Source organism: Sus scrofa, chromosome 14 (genome assembly GCF_000003025.6).
Source record: "Sus scrofa isolate TJ Tabasco breed Duroc chromosome 14, Sscrofa11.1, whole genome shotgun sequence".
NCBI lineage: Eukaryota > Metazoa > Chordata > Mammalia > Artiodactyla > Suidae > Sus > Sus scrofa.
Window position 1 is genome coordinate 116269981 of NC_010456.5, and position 23148 is coordinate 116293128.

Sequence of the window (23148 nt, forward strand, 5' to 3'; positions counted from 1 at the left end):
TTTTTGTTTTTTTTTTTCCGTCTTTTTTTTTTTTTGCTATTTCTTGGCTGGAGTCCCGCGGCATATGGAGGTTCCCAGGCTAGGGGTCTAATCGGAGCTGTAGCCACCGGCCTATGCCAGAGCCACAGCAACGTGGGATCCAAGCCCCGTCTGCAACCTATACCACAGCTCACAGCAACGCCGGATCGTTAACCCACTGAGCAAGGGCAGGGACCGAACCCGCAACCTCATGGTTCCTAGTTGGATTCATTAACCACTGTGCCACGACGGGAACTCAGATGAATCAAAAGCTACAAAACAAATGAGACTAGGGTGTCGAGGAAGGGGGGATGGGTTTTTTTTGTCTAGTCCAGCTGGCAGTGTGTCAGTTCATTGGTGTGGATGCTTCTTTGAAGGGATGCCTCAGCAATCAAAGCTTAAGTCAGGTACCTGCTTTACTAAAAGTAAAATCAACTATAGTATCTACGGTATTGTTATTATTGAAGTCTGAACTAAGATACCTGCCCTCAGGGAGCTAGGTCCTATGTTGTGACATAAGTATGCAACAACTATAATAAAAACTGGAAAGATTTCTCATTGGGATCAAGAGTTCTTGAAGGTCCATGGGTTGATACCTTGCCATAGAGCTGTAAGGAACTTAGAGCATCATTGTGCATTATTTCTTTTAACTTCACATGAGTTCTTGATGGTAAAATTTTAACCTCATATTTTAAGTGAAGAAACTCAGGCTTGGAGAATGTAGCCTCCGTAGTTATAATAACAAAAACAGACAGTCATGATTCATGATCACCAAACCCACCCCATGTATCCATGAAACACCTGAAGTTACAAAGCCAAGTAGAAAGTCAAGATTTGAACTCATGGTCTACCTGACTCTACATGAATACTTGATCCCCTCAATCTCTACTTCGAAGGGAGAGTGAAAGGGAATGGGACAGGGGGAGGGGACTGAACCAGAGAGCAGAGAGACATTTGAGGTCTTCACCATTCTTTAGCCCTAACGATGGCCTTAATGAAATATGTGTACAAAGAGGCCTTATCACCAGTCAGCTTTTGCACAGTGTCTTTTAAACAAAGAACACAGCAAGACCACATTTTCAAAATGTCACAGATTCCCTAACCACCCTCACTGTGGCAAGAGCACTGCTGTTTTCTTTCATCTACAAAGCCTGACTAGGGCTGGTTCCCCTGCTCCTTCATCCTCTCAGCAGAAGAAGCCAGGGGAACTGCCCTTTTAAAGTCCTTGAGATGAGGATTGGAAGGAGATATAATTTCTATCCTTTACACAGAAGACATTGATTCAGTAAAAGGTTTGAGAGGGTTCACCTGCCCCCCATACCACCCTGGACCAGGCACAGGGGGCTCTGTATTAAAGAGGTTTTGCTAAGATTTTCCAGACTTCTTAGAAGTAGAATTTCTCTCTCAGCTGTCAGGAATCAAGTCTTAGGAGGACAAAGAACACAGAATTACTCTAAGAGGATTTGTGAATCTTAACATGACCTTCCTCCTCTCAGGACTCAGAGGAAGCCCCATCCTTGTAAATACCTCTGCCCAGATTGTTATTGACGAAGGAAATAGGATCATTAAGTCAGTTCCCCCTGACAGAGGTGGGATTACTGTACTGGTCTTTATATGACTTACTGGCTGGTTTCAGCTGTGTGCTTGCTCCCCAAAGCCAGCAGTTTGCCAAGGGTGTGCGATTTTATAAATCACAAATAAATAAACACGAGACTTTCATCCAGGAGGCTGAAAAGTGAAGTTTGAGTTTTAGGAGGTGGGACAAAGGCTGCCGGTTTCCAGAGCTCAGTCTTGCCCTCCGCCCCCATCATTACAAGCACAAATCATGCTCAAGAAGAAATACTGAAGAAGCTCCGCTCTCATGCCCCCTTGCACCCCCTCCTCACTGCTGCTCCATTGGAGATTGTAAAAAGTAAGGAAACAAGACCATGAGGCTTGTTTTTGGTACTTATTGAGCCTGACAAAGTCACCTTGATTGTGAACCCATCTAATAATCATTTAAAATCGTCAGTGTGATGACTGTGTTGAAGTGTCTTTGTGAAATTATTAGAAACAGCCTTCCGCTACCTCTGGTTGCCTGACATACTTAGGCAGAATGTTACTCTCAGCCTGGCACTTTGATCACAGGTACATAATAGACAACATGAAATACAACACAGGAGCTTGAAGTAAGGGGTTAGTGTACAAGGTCATAAGGCAAATGGCAGGAAAGATATGCTCTCTCTGATATTTTTTGGTAGCATCCTTCCCTTTTAATTCTCAAATCCAACATACAGTTAACACAGAGGCAGAACTAGCTGTTGGGTGGACATTACAGAAGAGTAAAAAGCAATCACTAAGGGATACACTATCACTTCATGAAGTCACCTAGAGGCAGGGCTGTGTCCCTCTGAGGTGAGAGAAAAAAAGTACAAAGATTGACAATTTGGTGAATGAGCAAGGAATTGACTGCTGAGAAGATAAACTGTGAAAGAAGGTTTCCTGCCTCTGGTATCTCTTGATCTAAGAAATCATCTTGCTAGAGGGTTAACTTTGGATTCCTTTCCTGGTGCAGAATTAGAAAACAAGACACTTCTGGGGCTAAGTCAATGTTTGAAAAAATCTTGAATACAAACACAATCAGATTCATAATGCATTGAATATATATAGCCCTTTTATTTTGAGGAGCTATATAAAGTCACAGAGGGTATCTCCTTAATCCTACTTCTCTCTTTTGTGAGATGAGGTGATTAGCAGAAACAGGACAAAGAATTGAAAATCAAGCCCATGGAAGGTGTCTGAGGAATCATCACTGCCCCCCTCCCCAGGGCACAAACAGCTGGAAAAGTGATCATTCTGAGTTTTGTGCTTTTGCCAATAAAAGGAAACTCCTGTAACCATGCCTCAAAATAAATGCATTTGCAGACCTCTTTCTCCTGTCCTATCATATTTTCCTCAAACTGTAGTAAATAGAATATAGCTTTATAAACTATAAAATGCTAGCATTTCATGAATAGGTTATTAAACATATGCAGTGTTTCTACAATAACCAAAGAAAATATCTCCTATCCCATAAGTGGCAAATAGAAAAATGATAAATACACACCTTTTAAAGAATGTTTTTAAATAAAAGCTTAAATAATTTGAACTGATATATACTGGGAATTAAGATAAAAAGAAATAGGATTATTTAACCTAAGGAAAAGAAGGATCAGGGGAAGCTTCCTGGTGTAGATCTTAAGTGGAGAAAAATCTTAAAGAATTAACAAAGATCAGGAATCCTTTATCCTCATGGAGTAATGGACAAGGGGTGGGAGAAAGATTTTTCAGGAGCTGTGCAAGGGATTCAAATGGCAGTAAGCCTTGTCCCTATGGTTCTTAATATTAATATTGACTATTTCTCTCCATCACCATTGCTGCATCATTAAATTTCAAAACCACCATCGCTCTCCTAGATTGTGTTAACCTGTTAAGTGGTCACTACGTTTGCACTATGTTCTTTTTCCAGTTTATTTTCTAAATAGCAGTTGTCTTTTGAAAACATACATCTTCTCATCTTATGTCTTCCCTAAAATCCTTTAAGCATTCAATTATTTTCAGTACTTGGGCCAACACGTTGAGTTATAAATGTCCTACAAAGTCTGACCTATGCCAACATCCTCTCCATCCAAACCTAGCACTTTCTCCACCCTTCTTTGCTGTGCTCAAATTATAGTGGAATTCTTTGAGGTCCTCAAGTATGTACATGCCGTCCTTTTTCAAATGCTTGCCACATGCTGTTCCCTTTTCATATAAGGCTCTTCTATTTTTCAGCTGGCCCAGTGATACTCACCCTTCATAGATCAAATAGATTTGATATTCTCATCATAATGTTTCCCATCATATGTTCCTATGATATCCTGCCTTTATCTCGTCTAACATTTATCATATTTGTAATTACTTGTTCAATTAGAAGCTCTCTGAAGGTATATTTGTCTTATTTGTCTGTGTCACCTTGGAATCCAGTTGATACCATGTTTCATAATACAATTCTAATAATTATTTATGACTCAACAGTTGAGTCTAGTGGGTGCTCAGTAAATATTCTTGAAATAAGTGAATGTGTTAGAGAATGGAACTAGCGGAGAATCACAAAAAATCAGATCAGTTGGATATTCTTCAAATATACGAACTTGAGGTTGTTCTAATTCTCAGTCATTTATCTCTATCCCAAATTCTATGTATAGAATTGCAAATTAGACTCATTAAAGTATATAATGATAAAAAAACAGATAGTAAAGCTGCATTAATTTCAAATTTGCTACTACAAATTTCATGATGATCTAAACATTTTAACCATTTGTAAAAAAAAAAAATTTCCTAGAGGGTGTCATTAATTGGTCCCTTTAATATACTGATGTTGGGGGTTTGGATAGGTACCACTTCCTCGAAAAGTAGGTTGAGACTATCAACAGCTATAAAGAAGTGGGAATGTATAACCCTCTTTTGAGAAGTTTTCCTAGGTATATATTATAATAAAAATGTAGATAAAGACAGATTTTCACATTATCATGTTCAATACAACCGTTTTTACAATGACTGAACACTTGACACCACTGAAATGTCAAACAGTAGTAGTCTGAGTAAATTATGGCATATCCACATTGTGACTGTCAATAAAATTATGTGTTTAAATAATTTCAAAGACAAGGAAAGCTAATAATACACATATCAGGTGAAAGAAGAAGAATGCATTGGAAAGACTTTGACATTGCAAAAATTATATGATCAGAAAGTATTTTCAAGGAAATATTCCAAAATGTTTATATTTGTGTAGAAGTTTATGGGTGGCTTTGACTTCTTGTTTTCAGATTTTCTCAGTCTCCACTTGGTCAACACCCATACCAGCCATTCTCTGAAAGCAAAAATAAAAACGAAAACAAATACCGTGTGCCTGGCACTGGTGGAAAACCATGTGCTAATTAAATTTATTCTTACCATACTCAGCTTGGCACCTAATAAGTGCTCAAAAAACATGAATATTAGATACATACATGCACACCACCCCCCACATCTTTATCTATTCATCTGTCAGTGGATGCTCAGGTTGCTTCCATGCCTTGGTTATTGCACATAGTTCTGCAGTGAACATCACACTTCATGTACCTTTTTGAGTTATAGTTTTCTCCAGATATATGCCCAGGAATAGGACTGAAGAATCATATGGTAGCTCTGTTTTAGTTTTCTGAGGACCGTCCATAGTGTTTTTACATAGTAGCTATACCAGTTTACACCCCACCAACAATGTAGGAAGGTTCCCTTTTCTCCATACCCTCCCCAACATTTATTTGTAGACTTTTTAATGATGGCTATTCTAACTGGTACAAGGTGGTGCCTCATTATAGTCTCGATTGCAGGTAGTAGTTAATGAATAAATTATCATAGAAACGGATGTTGCATTTATTAAAATTATTTGTTAATACTAACAATAAATTATTTTATTAGGTATAGTTGATGTGTAATATTACATAAATTACAGTTGGACCACATAGTGATGCACATTTTAAAGCTTATCCTCCATTGATGGTTACTATTAAATATTAGCCATATTCCTTGCAGCTTATTTAATTTATACAGAATAGTTCATACCTTTAATCCCTTACCCCTATTCCTGCTCACTCCCCTTACCTCTCCCCAGTAGAAACCACTAATTTGTCTGTATCTGTGAGTATGTTTATTTTTTTATATTCATTACTTCGCTTTATTTTTTATAATTCACATATAAGGGATATTATACTTTATTTGTCTTTCTATATCTGACTTATTACACTTAGCATATTACCCTCCCACTGGATCCATGTCATTGTAAATAGCAAAATTTCACTCCCTTTTATGGCTGAGTGATATGCCATTATATATAATCTATATCTATGCATACATATGTAAATGTAGGTAGATATAGATAGATAGGTAGATAGATAGAAGACATACTACTTCTTCTGCATCCACTCATCTGTTGTTGGACACTTAGATTGCCTATATATATCCCTGCAACTGTAAACAATGATGCTGTGAACACTGGGGTACATGTATATTTTGGAATTAGTGTTTTCATTTTTTTTTGCAACTATATACCCAGGGGTGGGCCTGCTGGATCATATGGTAGTTCTGTTCTTAGTTTGTTGAGAAGCTTCCTTACCGCTTCCACAGTGGCCTCACCAATCCACATTCCCACCACATCCTCACTAACACTTCTCATTTGAGTTCTTTTGGGTGACAGTCATTGTGATAGGTGTTGGGTACTATCCCACTGTGGCCTTGGTTTTCATTTCTGTGATGATTAATGATGTTGAACATCTTTTCATGTGTTGGTTGGCCATCCACATGTCCTCCCCTGGAAAAATGTCCACCCAGGTCCTCTGCCCATTCCTTATATACCATAAAACTCAAGGTCTATCTTATTGGCATTGAGTTTTATGAACTGTTTATATATTTTGGATATTAACCGACCGCTTCTTGGTCACCATTTGCAAATATTTCTCCCATGTAGTAGGTTGTCTTTTCATCAACATTTTTCTTTACTATGCAAAAATTTTAAAGTTTAATTAGACCCCATTTGTTTATTTTTGCTTTTGTTTTATTTAGGAGACAGATCCTAAGGAAAGTATTGCTATGATTTCTAGCAAAGAATGCTCAGCTTATGTTTTCTTTCTTTTAAAAAAATATGTTATCTTTATTAGAGTGTAGTTAATTTACAGTGTTTTGTCAATTTCTGCTGTACAGCATGGTGAACCAGTCATACATATATATACATTCTTTTTCTCATACTATTTTCCATCATGTTCCATCCCAGGAGATGAGATATAGTTCCCTGTGCTATATAGTAGGACCTCGTCACTTATCCATTCTAAATGTAATAGTTTGCATCTACTAACCCCAAACTTCTCATCCATGTCCATCCCATTTTCTTTCCCCTCCCCCTTGGAAGCCACAAGTCTGTTCTCTATGTCCCATAGTCTGTTTTTGTTTTGTAGATAGGTTCATCTGTGACATATTTTAAATTCCATATATGTGATATATGGTATTGTTTTTCTCTTTCTGACTTTTGTCACTTAGTATAAGAATCTCTAGTTGCATCCATGTTGCTGCAAATGGCATTACTTTGTTCTTTTTTAAGCCTATGTTTCCTTCTAGGAGTTTTATTGTTTCTAGTCTTACATTTAGATCTTTGATCCATTTTGAGTTTATTTTTGTATATAGTGTTAGAGAATGTTTAACGTTCTTTTGCATATAGCTGTCCAGTTTTCCCAGCACCACTTATAGAAGAGGCTCTCTTCTAGAAATGTCTATTCTTGCCTCTTTTGTGGTAGAGTAATTGACCATAAATGTGTGGGTTTATTTCTTGGCTGGCTCTTCTGTTCCATCGATGTATGTGTCTGTTTTTGTGCCAGTACCACATTGATTACTGCAGTCTGAAGTCAGGGAACATGCTTCTTCCAGCTCTGTCTTTGTCAAGATTGTTTTGGCTATTCAGGGTCTTTTCTGTTTCCATACCAATTTTAAGGTTATTTATTCTAGTTCTGTGAAAAATGCCTTGGGTATTTTGACAAGGTTACACTGAATCTGTATATTGCCTTGGGCAGTACAGTCATTTTAAGAATATCAGTTTTTCCAATTCATGAACATGGTGTTTCTTTCCATCTCAGATATTGCATTTTTTACAAATTAAAAGATGTGGCAACCTTGTATTGAGCAAATCTATCAGCATTATTCTTCCAACAAGAGTTGTTCACGTTGGGTCACTGTGTCACATTTTGGTAATGTTTATGATATTTCAAACGTGCTCATTATTATTATGTTTGTTATGATAATCTGTGATCAGTGATCTTTGATGTTACCCTTTGTAATTGTTTTGGTGTTTTTTAGAAGTAAAGTTTTTTAGAATTTAAATTTTTTGTTTTTGTTTTTGCTTTTTAGGGCCTCACCTGTGGCATATGGAAGTTCCCAGGCTAGGGGTCGACTCAGAGCTGAAGCTGCTGGCCTACACCACAGCCACAGCAATGTGGGATCCAAGATGCATCTTCAACCTATACCATAGTTCACAGCAACTCCCGATCCTTAACGCACTGAACTGGGCCAGGGATCACACCCACATCCTCGTGGATCCTAGTTGGATTTGTTTCCTCTGTACCACAATGGGAACCCCCTAGAAATCAAGTACATTTTAATTCAGGTATCTACATTTTTAGACAAAATGCTATTACACATCTAATAGGTTATGGTAGAAACATAACTTATATGCACTGAGAAACCAAAAAATTTATGTGACTTGCTTTACTGCAATATTTGCTTTACAATGGTGGTCTGCAACAGACTCTGCAATCTCTGAAGTCTGCCTGCATATTAATTTATCATTACTGTCATTATCATTATGCTTATTTTTACTACTGTGAAAGCCAGCTATTGTCTCCAGGTCATCTGTGGAACAGGATTCCTTTAAGAGCGACCTGACCTAGCTTAGTTCCCAGGAAGCACTCCAGAAAATCTGGGCTGCAGCTGAAATAACAGCGAAAGCTACCACTTGTTTACTCATGGCCCATGTAGCAAGCAGCCAGCACAGCCTCAGTATTATCAATATGGATTTTGAAATCACCCAAGGCTAATAGCCCAAATTAATAGCCTTGGGGTGGCTCCGGAGCAATTGAGAAAGAAAATCTATAACTTCACTAAAGACACCAGAGGCTGTTCAGGGAGAGAGGTGTATATTAATTAAGAGCTGTGAACGCTGTAAAATCTAGCACATTCAGAAAAGAGAGACAGTTATAATTAACCAAACACGTGAGTCCCATAAGGCAATCCAGGTTAGGAAGCAGAGGGAGCGGTCTAGAGAGGTTGGGCTGGAGGCAGCCACACCACCCATGGCACCACCCCCAGGGAATCCAATGCCTTCTAAGTTCCTGCATCCCATTGCTCATAGCAGCCTCTAGGGCAAGTCTCTCCTTCAAGCATCAGCTATAAACTTTAGGCACATTCAGTTCTGGGATATGCATAAAACTCTGTGGTCTTTCCTTTGTGCAACAAAATCACTGGACTCCAGTGGCCTCCTTTCTTGAGGTCCCTCCTGGATAGTTTGCAAGGCAGGGGACTCAAAGTGAAGGAGGTGCACTGAGAACATTAAAGGAATGCCATTATCCTTCAGCAGTCTCCTCCAGATGCTTTGCACACTGAGGGACTGGTGCCTAAGAACACTTGCTATCTCAGGTGAGAAAAGAGCTTGCACCTAGGAGAAGCTGTGGTGTCCAGAGCACGCAGTGACCAAGCAGTTACACCACCGAAGGAGTGTGGTTTGAAACCAGGTGTTTTGGATTTGAGACCCATTTTGCCTTTTCCTACCTGAATTGGTTTAGGTGTTTTGGATTTGAGACTCATTTTGCCCCCTTGCTTTGCCGTCACTTCTCCAGTCATGTTGTCCTTTCTTACCTCTTCACTCTGCTCCCATCACGCTGGCCTCCTTACTCTTCCTTTCATGTTACAAGCAAACTGCAGCCTCAGAGCTGGTGCACTTGCTGAAATACTTCCTGGAATATTTTTTCCTCAGCCAAGTGGGTAGCTTAGCTCTTTGCTGTTTTCAAATTTCTGCCCAAATATATCAGAGAGGTAGGCATTCCCTGACCCCCTGTTTAAAATAGCATCTTGCCTTCTCCCCTGTGTTCCTTTTTGTACTTATGCCTTCTTGCTTTTCTCCATGGAATTTATCACCATTAGACATATGATAGGTTTAATTATCATGTCACCTCCCAACTGGAATATGAGATCTGTGAAAGCATTACATTTTCTGTTTTCTTCCCTATTCTGATCCACAACACCCAGGACAAGCTCTTGTACCTGTTTGAAATCAATGACTGCAGGAATGAATGATTCTTACCAAGTGAGTTGTTTGATCTATCAAGTCTTTTTGGAAGTTATTACAAGTCCAGAAGCACTGAGGATGTATACATGGTGTATTTGTTTTGTGTGCCTGCTTGTTTTGTTTTTAGTCCTGCTTGTATACCTAGTGACATTGAGGGTGTCAAGATGAGGGCAGAGAAGTACAAAGAAATACTTGTCAGTGTCCTGATGTAGGGAGCCTCAAAACAGCTCTTGAAAGGAAAGCCACATCACACTCATCCATAGGAAGAAGGAAAACCAGCAATTTCTAGGCCAGGGTGGTACCCAGAGAGAATGAGAGAGCCTGCTCTACTGTTCCCCAGGGGACTTGCTCTGGATCCTGGGGATTCTGAGCAGTGCTGTACCCAAATGCCCTCATCCTGCCCAAGGTGAACTGATGGAGAGCCACTCCTCCTCACACCTCTGCCAACTGTGCCCATGTACTTCATTTCTGCAAATGAAACTGTATTATCTACTTAACTCTGTAGAACGTTAACTTCCATCTATCAACTAGAGGTAACCATAGATTATAATAAAGTTAGTTGTAAATGGAGATAATGTATGTAAAGGGCCTAGGTTTAGGTCAGTCACATATTACACGCTCAGTATGCTCATTATTGATGTGAATGTCACCATTAAAAAAGTCTCCAAATTCCTTGACATCTAAGTTGGCTCCTCGAATTTTCTTGTGATACGTGATTTAGATTTATAACTTGATCTAATCCCTTTTTGAAATTCTGACCTATAAAGCAGATAGATAATAGAGTTATAATTCTCAATGAGCTCACAAGAAAATTTAAAAATACATGTGTATATATGCACAGGAATATGCATATGTATACACCCATGCACGTGTGTCTACACACACACACACACACACACACACACACACACATCTTGGCCTTCTTAACATTTCCACTAGATGTTATAAATAAATATATCCAAAACTCTGTTCTTTCTAAGAAGGGAGTTGTACATGGTAATTAAGAACCTGGGCTCTGAGAACTTAAATAACTTGTCCCATGCCACAGAGCTAACCACACAGAATTTAATTTCCATATCTCTAAAATGTGGTAACAGTGCAGGGCTGGATACATAATTTGTGGAACATAGTGCAAAATGAAATTCAAGTCTCCTTGCTCAAAGACTATGATAAAGCCATTAAATGTGCAAAGATATTAAGCTTTTATCTGCCTTCTGTTTCTTGAATTGTGATGGTAGTTTTTTGGTGTGTTTTTGGTTTTGTTATTTACTTTCATGCTAACCCCAGGTATGACAATACTCACATAGACTCTCACAGGTAGCCTAGGGTTCCATCTGTGAGGGAAGAAGGCAGCAGGTCAGTCAGCTGCCAGCCCCTGAGAGTGGTCAGGAACAACCACCATGTGTCTGAGGTCCATTCTATACTCATGGATGGGACGCCCCCACTGGGACAAAGGGCGATGATAGAAAGCAGGCCTTTCCATGCCAACATAACTTGGCCATTACCTAGGGGAAAGAGTGGCAGTGATCACAAAGCAGGGATGCAGATAGGGTGGCCTGGTGGGACCCAGATGCCAAGGGGCTGCGAGCAGATGGCTGAGAACCCATCGCAGAGAGTCAGAGAGGCTGAGGGGGGCAAGACTGTTTGTGAGCTGAGACTCCCAGCCCTGTGTATGCTCTATCATCCCATCCATTCATATTATCATACAGAAAGTGATCAAATGTTAGGAATTTCAAGACAGATGCCACAGAGCCTTAAACTGCCAGTGCAGGACTCTCCTGGGTGCTAGGCATTTGTTGGCTGAGGTGGTTCTTTGCCACATGCCCACAAAACTACTCCTGAATCCCTGCCATGTAGAGTGAGCAAAGTGAGCCAACACACTTCACGTGTATTGCCTGCCATATGGTACTCTTGATACAAACCAATCACTGAGGTTATCTTCCAGTAGCCTCCAATCCTGTTCTTTTACCTGTGCCCTGCCCTCAAAAGAGGGCCTACTTATTTATTTATTTTAAAGTGAAAGCAGGTTTATTGAGAGACATAGGCCAAATGCAGTCCAGCTCAGAAGGCAAGAGTGCCAAGCGGGCCTCTTTTAAAAATGCAAATCTAGTCATTTTATTTCTTAGCTTTAAATGTTTAATTTGCTTCTCTTTGCTCTGATAATAAAGTTCAAATTCTTCATGTGGTCTGTAAATCTCTGACACAATCTTCTTAAGACTCACTCAACACCCTCTTCTCAGGTCCCCTTCTTCCTCCCTCACTGTCTTCTAATTCTGAGGATCAGCCTTCTTCCCACTTAGGTCCTTGGCTGCAAGGGAGGAATTCCAGGCAGAAGAAACAGCCTGTGCAAAGCCTTACTCATTTTCAGCTTTGAAAATTTCACTTCCTTGGGGAGGTTTTCTTTGAGATTTGTGGATAGCTAAAACAACCCCCATCCTGTGATGGGCTCTCATAATACCCTGCATTTTTTTTCTTTATGAAATTTCTAACAATTCTAAATACAATAAACTATTAAAATAGTCGTTATTTAATATGTCTCTAATTAAACTGTAAGCATCTTCCAAGTCAGGTTTCATATCTCTCTTGTTCACTGCTATGTTCTAGTGCCTAGATGAGGGCCAGGCATGTGGTAGATTCTCCATAAATATTTATTGACTTACTTATATCTAGTGCTTAACTAAGATGGCCTAATCACCTGAGGTTATTGTTTGATGAAGAATGCTCTTTATATAGATGAATTCTTATAGGGTTTTAGAAGGAAGCTACTCTTAGGTTTCTTTAAATTCTTGCTTGCTCTCCTAGACCTTCTGGATATCACCTCTTTTGGTCTAAAAGCTTTTTCTTCAGCTCCTTCCCCTGTTCCCTGTATTATCTTTCCTCAGAAAAAAAGTTATGTATGTTTCTTCTCCCTAATCTTTGCGTGGAGTTCTTCTCCTGTCATTTTCCAGTCACTGACCTTCCTTATTTATTCCGTTGGTAGTATCTTTACATCACCATTTTCTATAGTTTTCCTATAAACTGTCTCATATTGTTTCAAGATGGAAGGGGTCGTATGATGCAGCTGAAGAAGAATCTCTGCAGAATAAAATGGCCTCATAAATAAATGTACTGCTTTGTTTAAATAACCTTGTCATATAAACACCACTGAATTAACCTGTGAGTTTCAGGTGTCTGTATTACACAGTTTGATAATCACAGAACAGGTGCAGAAAACAGAGCCCAGTGTACATAGCGGCTGAGGTTCAGGAGTATTTTGAATAGATCTGTAATATATTTGTCATTGTCTTCAGCCTAATAAGACTGTGCTTCCTTTTCACATCTTATTTTATCATTGTCTATAATAAAGAGATGCATTAATCTTTCATAAATACAAATATGATGGGTTTATCCTATGGCTATGAATGGCACTTGAAATAAAAAATTGAAATGATAACCAGTGTCATAATTTACCATAATTATAGCAATGAAATATTACTTAGAATGTATGATGGCAGTAATACACGGCTCAGGAACCTCTAGTGAAATCTGCAAAGTGAGGGAGAGCAAAAGAAGGGAGGAGACAAGATATGAGGACATGCAAAATCCTAGCCTCTAATCCAGACAGTTGTGGAAAATAAACGCAGACTGGAGGACTCCAGGAAAGGTCTGCCGTGGGAGGAGGTGCCCTTGTTTTCTCTGGAAAGCCCGCCAAGTTTAGGAGACTTGCCACAGTTTAATTAAAGTCTGCAGCTGGTGTGGAACCAAAAGAGAAAAAGAAATTAGGGCAGCATAAAAACTAATGAAAGTCTAGGATCTCATTTTAAACATTTCTCTCTATTATGAAAGAAATTTGACTTGTCAGAGGTGGCCCCATTCACAGTGTCAAAGCCCTCAGGGAAGGAACGTTCTGGAGAAGGAAGACAAAAGACCTGTAGTCTGATGTCTTTGGACTTGACTGCTACTGCCTTTTTCAGTAAAAACTTATCAAAAAAATGTAAAAAAAAGCCTCACCAAATTGGTAAATGAGGACAACACAGGTTGAACAGCTTCCAATTTAACCACAGGACGGTCCATTGTAACTGTGAAACTCAGAACTGGCCTCTGTGATCAGAGTTGGATTCAGATTTAGGCTTTATCAACTGTATTAGTCAGAGCCTCAAAAAAAAAAAAAAAAAAAAAAAAAAAAAAACCCAGAACCTATAGGATATATCATATTGTGGGGGCTGGTCAGTCTAAAATCCACCGGGCAAGCCAGCAGACTGGAAATTCAGATAAGAGCTGATCTTGAGTCCAAATTCTATGGGGCAAGCCAGGCAAGCTGCAAAATCAAGCAGGGCTTCTTTGTCGCAGACTTGAGGCCCAATTCCTTCTCCTTTAGGAAACCTCAATCTTTGCCTTAGCCTTCAGTTGATTGGATAAAGATCACTCATATTTTGGAGAAGAATCTGCTTCACTGAAAGTCTATTGATTTAGATGTTCATACCTCCATAGAAACATCTTAAAAATATTTCCACGGTATCTAGAAAATACCTCCCCAGCAACATCTAGTCTGCTGTTTGACCAAACAACTGGGCACCATGGCTTAGCCAAGTTGACATATGACATTCACTTATCAACTAATGTTAAGAATAATATGTTAGTTAATATTTATTATAACATTTCCTTTTTGCCAGGTACCATGAACTTATTTAATTCTCACAACAACCATATAATCTGGGTGATGTTATTATTCTCATTTTGTAGATGAGATAACTAAGATAAAGAAAAGGTTAAGTAACTTCCCAAGTTCATAGACGAGAAGGGGCAGAACTGGGATTTTTTAACTCATGTAACTTAACTCCAAAATTTGTGTTCTTAAGCACCATGGTATAATGAATTTGGGCAAGTTAATTAAATTCCCTTAGCCTTTATTCTTTATAAGAAAACACGTATAATAACTTATAATCTTCCTGTTGATAGGAAGATTAAATTAGCAAATGGATATAAAGATCGACCATAATACCTAATAGATAGTAGATACTCAGTAGAATTTAACTATCTTCCCCTGACCTTAAATTCATTGCTTTCATATTGTGTCTTAAATTTAGAAATTCCTTCATTCTAGAAAGCCTTACTAAAACATTGAGTTCTTAGTGTTATCATTTATGGTTATTTTTTAAATTATTTGCTTAATATTAATTTATCTTGATAATTTCAACGATTCATTTGGGCTAGAACCTGTGTTATCCCATGCTGTTCTGCAGTATTAAACTTGACCCTTGGCATATAGTAAGGTCTTAAACTCATGCAACATCAACAAATAGATTTAGAAATTAATGACTTATTGTCAGTTGATAGATATGGAGGCACAGAATGAGGAACAGAATGATTAATTGATTAATTTATAGTATAGTGTATCCAGGTCTTCAGCATTCCTTTGTTTTTGTTTATTTTTTTGTTTTCTTTCAGAAAGCAGTGCAAGCAGAGGCATAGAAATCTTAAGATTCAACATCTCCCTGCCCAGGTGGAGTCTGAGAAACTTAAATAATCTCCTTGCCTGTTCTAGGTTGTGATCAGTTTCTGAGTGTTGTTGACACCAAGTGCCATCATTTGAAGTGGGCTTCTTCTCATCAGGCAGCTGAATAGCTTCAGAACTCAGTAATTAAGGGGTCAGTGACTCATGCAAAGCATTCTACATTTAGACACAGATAACTTGTACTTCCAAACATGACTGAAAAAAACCCTCACCTTTAACCAACTTTTATTCCTCCTGCTCTCTCATTTTCCTGGAAACTGATTAGAAATAGCTCTGTAATTTAAGCCTAATGACAATTAAAGTACAAAGTCATTACCTACTTCTATTGAATTGTCGTCTATTTTATGGACTAATTGAAGGAATGATAAATTGCTACGGAAATTCATGTGCTCATCCCCATCTAGCCCAGCATTTTCCTGCTTAGGATTCACTGTCTTTGCTATGAGACTGATCTTGGACTTGGGGACACAACTCAGAGTACCATTTCTGGCTTGGCCACTTAAATATGAATGGCCTCAAATACATGAATGAGCATCTCTCTGCCTCACTTTCCTCACAAATAAAATGTAGGTGTTATTTCTTCCCCAACTTCTTCATGGATAAGTGAGATTTCAGTGAGGCAATGTATGTAAGAATCTTTTGAATAAGACAATAAAACATAAGTAAAAAATGGACTGGGGGTTGGGATTGCCATGTGCACACTGTGGTCCATGGAATGGCACACCAATGGGGACCTGCTGTAGAGGGTCTCAATATTTGGTAATAACCTATATGGGAAAAGAATCTGAAAATGAATGTGTGTGCATGTATAATTGAATTGCTGTGTTGTACAGCAGAGATTATCACAATATTGTAAATCAACTATACTTCAATAAGACTTTTAGAAAAGTGCATCAATGTAAGCTTTTTTTGGTTATGACTATGGATCTTTTGAAAGGAAAATATATCTCACTTGGTATTGAGTTTCCTTTACACTACAAAGTCCAGAATTTACACACAAGTAAATAGATGAGCAACTCACAATCGCCCAGGGGTTACCATCTTCTCATCATCCCTCAGAATGCCAACATTCCAGGCACCTTTTACTGCCTGATCTCCTAGGTTCTTAGTTCCTATTATTTATGTTTTCTTTCCCATTTCTGTCACTAATACCTCAAATCAAACTTCATTATTTTCTAAGAGGTGTTCCTCTCTCCTCTCTATCCTCAACTGATCTTCATAATGCCTTTCCACCTTCTGGAGAAAATTCCAATTCCTTTAGGGCTTTACAGTGGGAACTGTCAAGACCTCACTGCTTTATGTTTCCAGTTTCCATAAAGAATCCTTCTGCCCTAAAACCTTGCTAGTTTTACATTTCCCCAAAACTTCGCTGTGACTTATTAGAATCCTTCACAAATTCCTTCCTTTCTTACCCTACAGACCACTCATCAGACTGGGGTCTTATTCATTTTATGAAAATCCCAGGGTCATCATTTGTTTCCCTTTCCTGAAAACTTCTGTGAAACTGCAATGTCCTTTGACCAATATTTCTGAGAGGATTTTTAAGGTCCTTCATAATGATCTTAGTTTACACACTCCACCCCACGCTTCTTCCCCAAACAAGCCATTCTTATCAAATTTGAACATCCCCTTGTTTCCTGAGACTGCTCCCTGATCAGTCTTTTTCTAGTTCCATTTCTCTTCCTTCTTCTCTACTTATCAAAATCCCAGCGGTCATTATAAAAATAGCTCATGTAAAAATCTCCTCACAAAGCTTTTTCTGTTGCTGCCTGTTTTCCTTCACTGACCTCCAAGAAGACGGAAGAAGTAACATGGTGAAAGAGAGGCAATGAGGCATCCTAGATATAGAATTGCATTTGGGGGTCACACAAAATTGGGGTTGGAATCCCAGTTTAGCTTTTAATATGATTGAGTCCTTGAGAAAATCACGTAACTCCTTGAGCTTCTTTTTCCTTATCTGTAAAATAGGAATATTAATCATAACCTTACCGGGATTGTAGTGATAGAATGAGGAAATTTATATAAAACATCTGGCACATAACAGTTATTCAATAAGTGGTAGCTACTATCATTATGAGTACTGCCTCTGTTGTTCGTTTGACATCTACCATATGCTACCGTGCATTATTATTTAACTACGTTATGAGTTTATATGTCTTCTTGCAAAGTGGCTTTCATAGACGTGCTGTGTGTTACACTTACTTTGAATGTCCCAGAGTGGTTAGCACAGTGATGGTGTCTTTTCATTTATTAGAACTCTAAGAAGCCCATCCCTTGAAAAATTCATTTCAGTAGTACATCTTGCAACATTAAGTACATACAGTTAACCACATGTTACCAACACTTAAAAAGTGTGGCTGAATATAAATCTTTTTTGGATTCATTTGGCATGTTCATTGAGAATCATTCTATAGTCCTATCTTGTATTGATGCCATCATGTGAAACTTAGGAGTCATATCATCTCTTGGGGTGATGATGAATTGAGTCCCCTCACTTCCACCCCATGGAAACAATATTTTGTAATTTATATATGTAGTGGACACATTGGGTGATTCATAATCGTTCTGAAGTCTGAAAGCCCTTGATATAGGGGGAGCTGAGCAGTTTTGAGTCACATTCTACCCCTATGAACCTAAACTTATTTTTAAAATATGAATTATCATAGTTCTTCCTCCCAGAGCTTATAAAATAGAAGCTCTTAGCCCATCATCTGGAATGTAGTAGTTGGCTGAAGGATGTAGTGATTATTATTATCCTTATTAGATCAAAAGCTGTGATGATTGTGTTTCAAGGAAGATGGCTCATACTTTACCAGCTATATCCTTCTTAAAGACCAGTCTTAGACCAGAAACATGAGTATCCTCTGAGATCTTATTAGAAATGCAGAGTCTTAGGTTCTACAACTGAACAACTGAATCCAAATCTGCATTTTCACAAGAACTCCAATGTTTTTGGAAGGCACATTAAAGTTTGGGAAGTGCTGATCTAGATCATGTTATAAATTAGCAGACCTAAGAAGGGGTCCAGGACTCTGTGTTTCTGACAAGCTCACAGGTAGTACCAGTGCTATTACACACTGTATTATGAGTAACCTGCTTGGATCACAGATTCCAAACTTGGCTCTACATTAGAACCAACTTGGAAGAGGGCTTCAGACATATGGATGACTGGTTTTCACTTTCAGAGATTCACTGGATGAGAAGCAGCCTCAACATCTAATCTTCTAAAATGAACTAGTTTATCCAACACAGAAAAGTTGGAAAACCACTGTGATAGGTTAATTTGGTTGGAAACTTTTTTTCATACATAACATAAAGCGGTATTTCAACCAAGATATTGCATGAATCATAATTTTTAAAAACCATCACTGAGATTTTATTAGAGATATTTTTGGCAGACAAAAAAGTAAACATGCATATGTACTAACACAAAGGCATATGGGTCAATTTATTTTTTATTTTTTTTTTTATTTTTTTGTCTTTTTGCTATTTCTTGGGCCGCTCCCGCGGCATATGGAGGTTCCCAGGCTAGGGGTCGAATTGGAGCTGTAGCCTCTGGCCTACACCAGAGCCACAGCAACGCGGGATCGGAGCCGCGTCTGCAACCTACATCACAGCTCACGGCAACGCCGGATCGTTAACCCGATGAGCGAGGGCAGGGACCGAACCCGCAACTTCATGGTTCCTAGTCGGATTCGTTAACCACTGCGCCACGACGGGAACTCCTAATGTGGGTCAATTTAAATCCTTTTTAACTCTGAGGTCATCTCATGTCAATAACAAAACAAAGTTGAAAGGCTGTGAAAGTTGTTCCCAGAGAGTAAGGGCATGGATTGAGCTGAAGTATTTTGGAAGGAAGCATCACAGAGCACTTGAAACATTAGAGTGTCTGCACACCGTTTTTCTTCATTGCCAGATTTTCACTTGTCAGTACATTAGAATTACAGTTGAGCCAGATAAATTGTTAACAATGTCAAATTTGATTGCTGTGATATGTTCTAAAGCATGGCTGCCGGAGGTGGATCTTGCTGACTTTTGCATCTTCCTCCCTAAATCTCAAGGGTGATAGATGGACATATTATTTTCAAAGCATAAATGATATATTTATTTAGAAACAAGTGATACTTTAGTGGGTGGGATCGTATGAAAGAATTCCACTAACTTTGTAAGATCCATGCAAAATCTTACTGAGAGTTTCATCATTAAAAAATATTGTAGCATCTCATCAGGGTAGATATTTTTCCAGTTTTAAGCAAAAGTGATATATTTTCATTGATTCTATTAGATGATACTCCATTACTCTAAAAAATTCAGTGACCAACAGTGATATGCCCCTCCTGTTGAGAAAACCCTGAAATTAAAAATGTCTCCAAATTTTGTTGATTCCTATTAACTAATAATATACCAGGAGACAACTTTGAATGTACTTAGTATGTTTTCACTTTTTAATAACTTGATTGATGCTCAACTCTACAGAAAAAATAATGACAAAATAAGTTGTACCCATTTATTGAAAAATATTTTTTGAATGCTTACTATGTGCTGGGCATTTTTTACAGACATTAAAATGACCCTCTTTTCTATGTGCCAAAACTTCTTCATGCAAAAGCATTTCACTGAGGGCAAAAAGTGATAATAATAACGATGGAGATTTATTGAGAACTAACACATGCCAGGCACAGTGTTTGGTCCTTTATGGCTGTCTCTTCGGTGTCATAGCATCCCTATGAGGATGGAACTAGTATTATCCAAGCCTTCAGAAGAGGCAACCAAGACTTAGATTAAGCAACTAGAGAAACAGTAAACAGTGGGGTCTGTACTTGAAATCTGACAATGAGAATCTGAACCCAATTTATTAATCATTATGGGCAAAGTAAGTGCATCTTAGCTGTACTGTGCGTGTCATTCTTCTGATCCAAGTCATACTCTATTTATTATAAGAAAAGTGATTCTTGTTCATATGAAGCACTGTCCCTACTCAGTCTAGAAAGAATGCCATTGTATCAGTGCCCTCCAGCCAGAGCCCATCCTGAACACAGCAGTAGTTGAACAAGTTTTGTTTAGTACTCATTGCAGCAAGGGAGAACAGACACCATGGGAAGTGTGGGGTGTCTCAGTGAGATGGTGTTATAAAGAAACTGTTAAAGGATTGGGCTTTGGTTAAGCAATTTTTTAGGGAATTTAAGGAAGCAAAGATTTATTTTTGATTGAACGTTTTTAGGAAGTAGAGCCAGTTTTATAATCTAATATCTCAATACCTGCAGGATATTTCATCCTGTCCAAAATCTCATTGAGACATTGGGTTTATGCCAAAAGGCCCTCGATATGCAGTTATATTTGGTCCTATCCAAACGTCTAAGGACATACTTGCTTTATGCCAAAAGGTCCTTGAGATGTGGTCCTGCCCAAAACTATTTGGCAAGGACCAAATATGCTTATGGATGTTTTGGACAGGACCACATCACAAGGACCTTTAGCATGGACCAAATATCTTATGCTTTTTTTGGACAGGACCAAATAGTTGCTAACCATCTCAGAAAACAGACTCTTTAGGGGAAGCAACATGGAGGGAGGTTAAGGGTTGTGGCTGGAATGGGAACGATGCAGCATCATTCCACTGGCTGGGGTGGAAGGAGGGTGTTTGTCATTTTGTGGGCTGCAAAGTTAGCTTATCTTGTCTGCATGTACACAAAAGTATGAATAAGCTTTGTTTTGTCTCACTTTATATTGGTCTCAGAGTTACTTTCATAATCTTGGTGTTTTGTAAGATTGTTTACATACAACAGGTTAATAACATAGCCTAGCTGTGAGCTTCATACCAGCTTATAAAAACAGGAAGATCTAGCTGTATCAGACGAGTTCCTGGATGTCAGGGGCTGGTGTTTTGTTTTCTCAGTGGTCTATTGAGAAAGATAAGACCCCCTCCAGTCATAGTTCCTGGTATCTTCCGGGCAGCAGTGTAAGATAGAACACATCACATGTATAATTATGGGCCTGGGGGAGAAGAGAGAAGTAGAGAAGCATCAGAGGGCCTGTGTGTGGTGTATGTGTCTGTAACCTACTCCTGGGTATACCCAGAGAGAGACAGAGTGGGAGTAGAGGGAGAAAGAGGTGGGGGAGAGAGAGAGAGAAAGAGAGAGAGAGAATATTATTCTCCAAAAGCAGACATAGACCAGAGAAGGCTACTATTTTCAGAAGGACTGCGAGTTGTGAACAATTGTGGTTAAGGAATGCTTAGTAGGTCATAGGGAAAGACTTTAAACCTTAAATTTGGGGAAGAATCTTTGGAAAAAGCACTAATAAATTGATTGCTTAAATTCTTTTGTCACGAGTTTGATTCTTCAAACAGCTCTGCTTCCACCCTTATGATAAGCAACTTGTTTATCCTTTTCTCTCACCGGCCAGCTCACCCAAGCAGTCAACAAGTTCTGTAGAATCTACCTCCACTATAACTCTTAAGGATTTAATTACAACCCAGTTCAAACATACAAAAAAAAAAGCACAGGAATAATGTATCAAATATAAAAGTCTCCATTTTTTTTTAGTCCCTCATCTAAATATCTTAACCTCAGGACATGAAGAGTTTATCTCTTTTCCCCTATTAAAAAAAAGGTTTTATTTTTCCAAAAATTATTTATGAAAGTAGGACATGCAAATTAAGAATGAAATAGAACTATAAAAGTCCCCACAAAAACTTTCTCTTTTCCATCCCCAACTCCACCTTATCCTTGAATACCTTGCCCTCAGAGTCAATTACTGTGAACAGTGTATATTCATAAACATATTTATCTTTCCAACTCTATCTTCCTTTTTCTATAAATCCCTGAATACCTTGCCCTCAGAGTAAATTACTATCAAGTGTATATGCATAAACACATATACCTTTCCAACTCTCTTCCTCTCTTTCTATAAGTACCATTTGATTTCACTTCCATATTTCTAATTATTAGTATCCATGATGCTAATTATACCAAACATTACAGTATCTATGACACTATTAGGAATCATTGATTTGTACTTTTGAGCATTATCTTTACTTTGCAGTGTGGTAAATAAGGATTTAGTACTCTTAAGCCCTGTCTCAGCTCCTCCCACACCTCCCCTTACCCTCTTCTCTTCCCTCCATTGATACAATAAAATTATAATCCAGTTTTGGTTAAATGTATATTTACTTATTACATGATATTACTATGCAAGTATTATTCAATAGTAGGATACTCTGATTATATTTTTATTCTGGAGTCACTTTTCCAAGTGGACTTATTGATTGATTTTTAATAAAAATTTGCTTGGTCTTCAACACACAATTATTTCCCCCCCCCAAAAGGAGTACAGATTCCTTTAGAATACCTTCTTCTATAACAAGTGAGATAATACTTATTTTTCTTTGCAATAGTCTTCCATCCTGGAGCTCTCCATCTTCACCTCTACTCTAGATTACCTTCTGAACTGCATCTCTAACCTCTTGGGTCTGTTCCTCACTCCTCTTTTGGTTGAACCAATAGTTCCTGGATAAGTGCCTTTGTCTTTCTTGGTATCTTTCCTTGTTTTGGAGATACACAGCTTCAAGTAATGTTCTGAGAATGATCCATGAGAGGGAATCTTTAGATCTATATTTCTGAAAAAGGAATTTGCTAGCCTCATCCTGGATTGATAATTTGGCCAGGCGTGGCCTCTCAGAAATAAAATTTTCCCTTAGAGTTTTGAAAGCATTGCTACATTTTCATTCAGCTTCTAATGTGGCTACTGAAAAGTCCTATATCATGCT

At 38.4% G+C, this 23148-nt stretch overlaps 1 long non-coding RNA gene across 2 annotated transcripts in view; it reads left to right on the forward strand.

Annotated features, from left to right (window-relative positions):
• LOC110256731 overlaps positions 1-15695 on the forward strand; it is a 34955-nt gene extending 19260 nt beyond the window's left edge. For both annotated transcript variants that reach the window (XR_002338643.1, XR_002338642.1), the window contains one exon: positions 15314-15695. This is a non-coding gene — a long non-coding RNA (uncharacterized LOC110256731). The remainder of the gene's footprint in view (positions 1-15313) is intronic.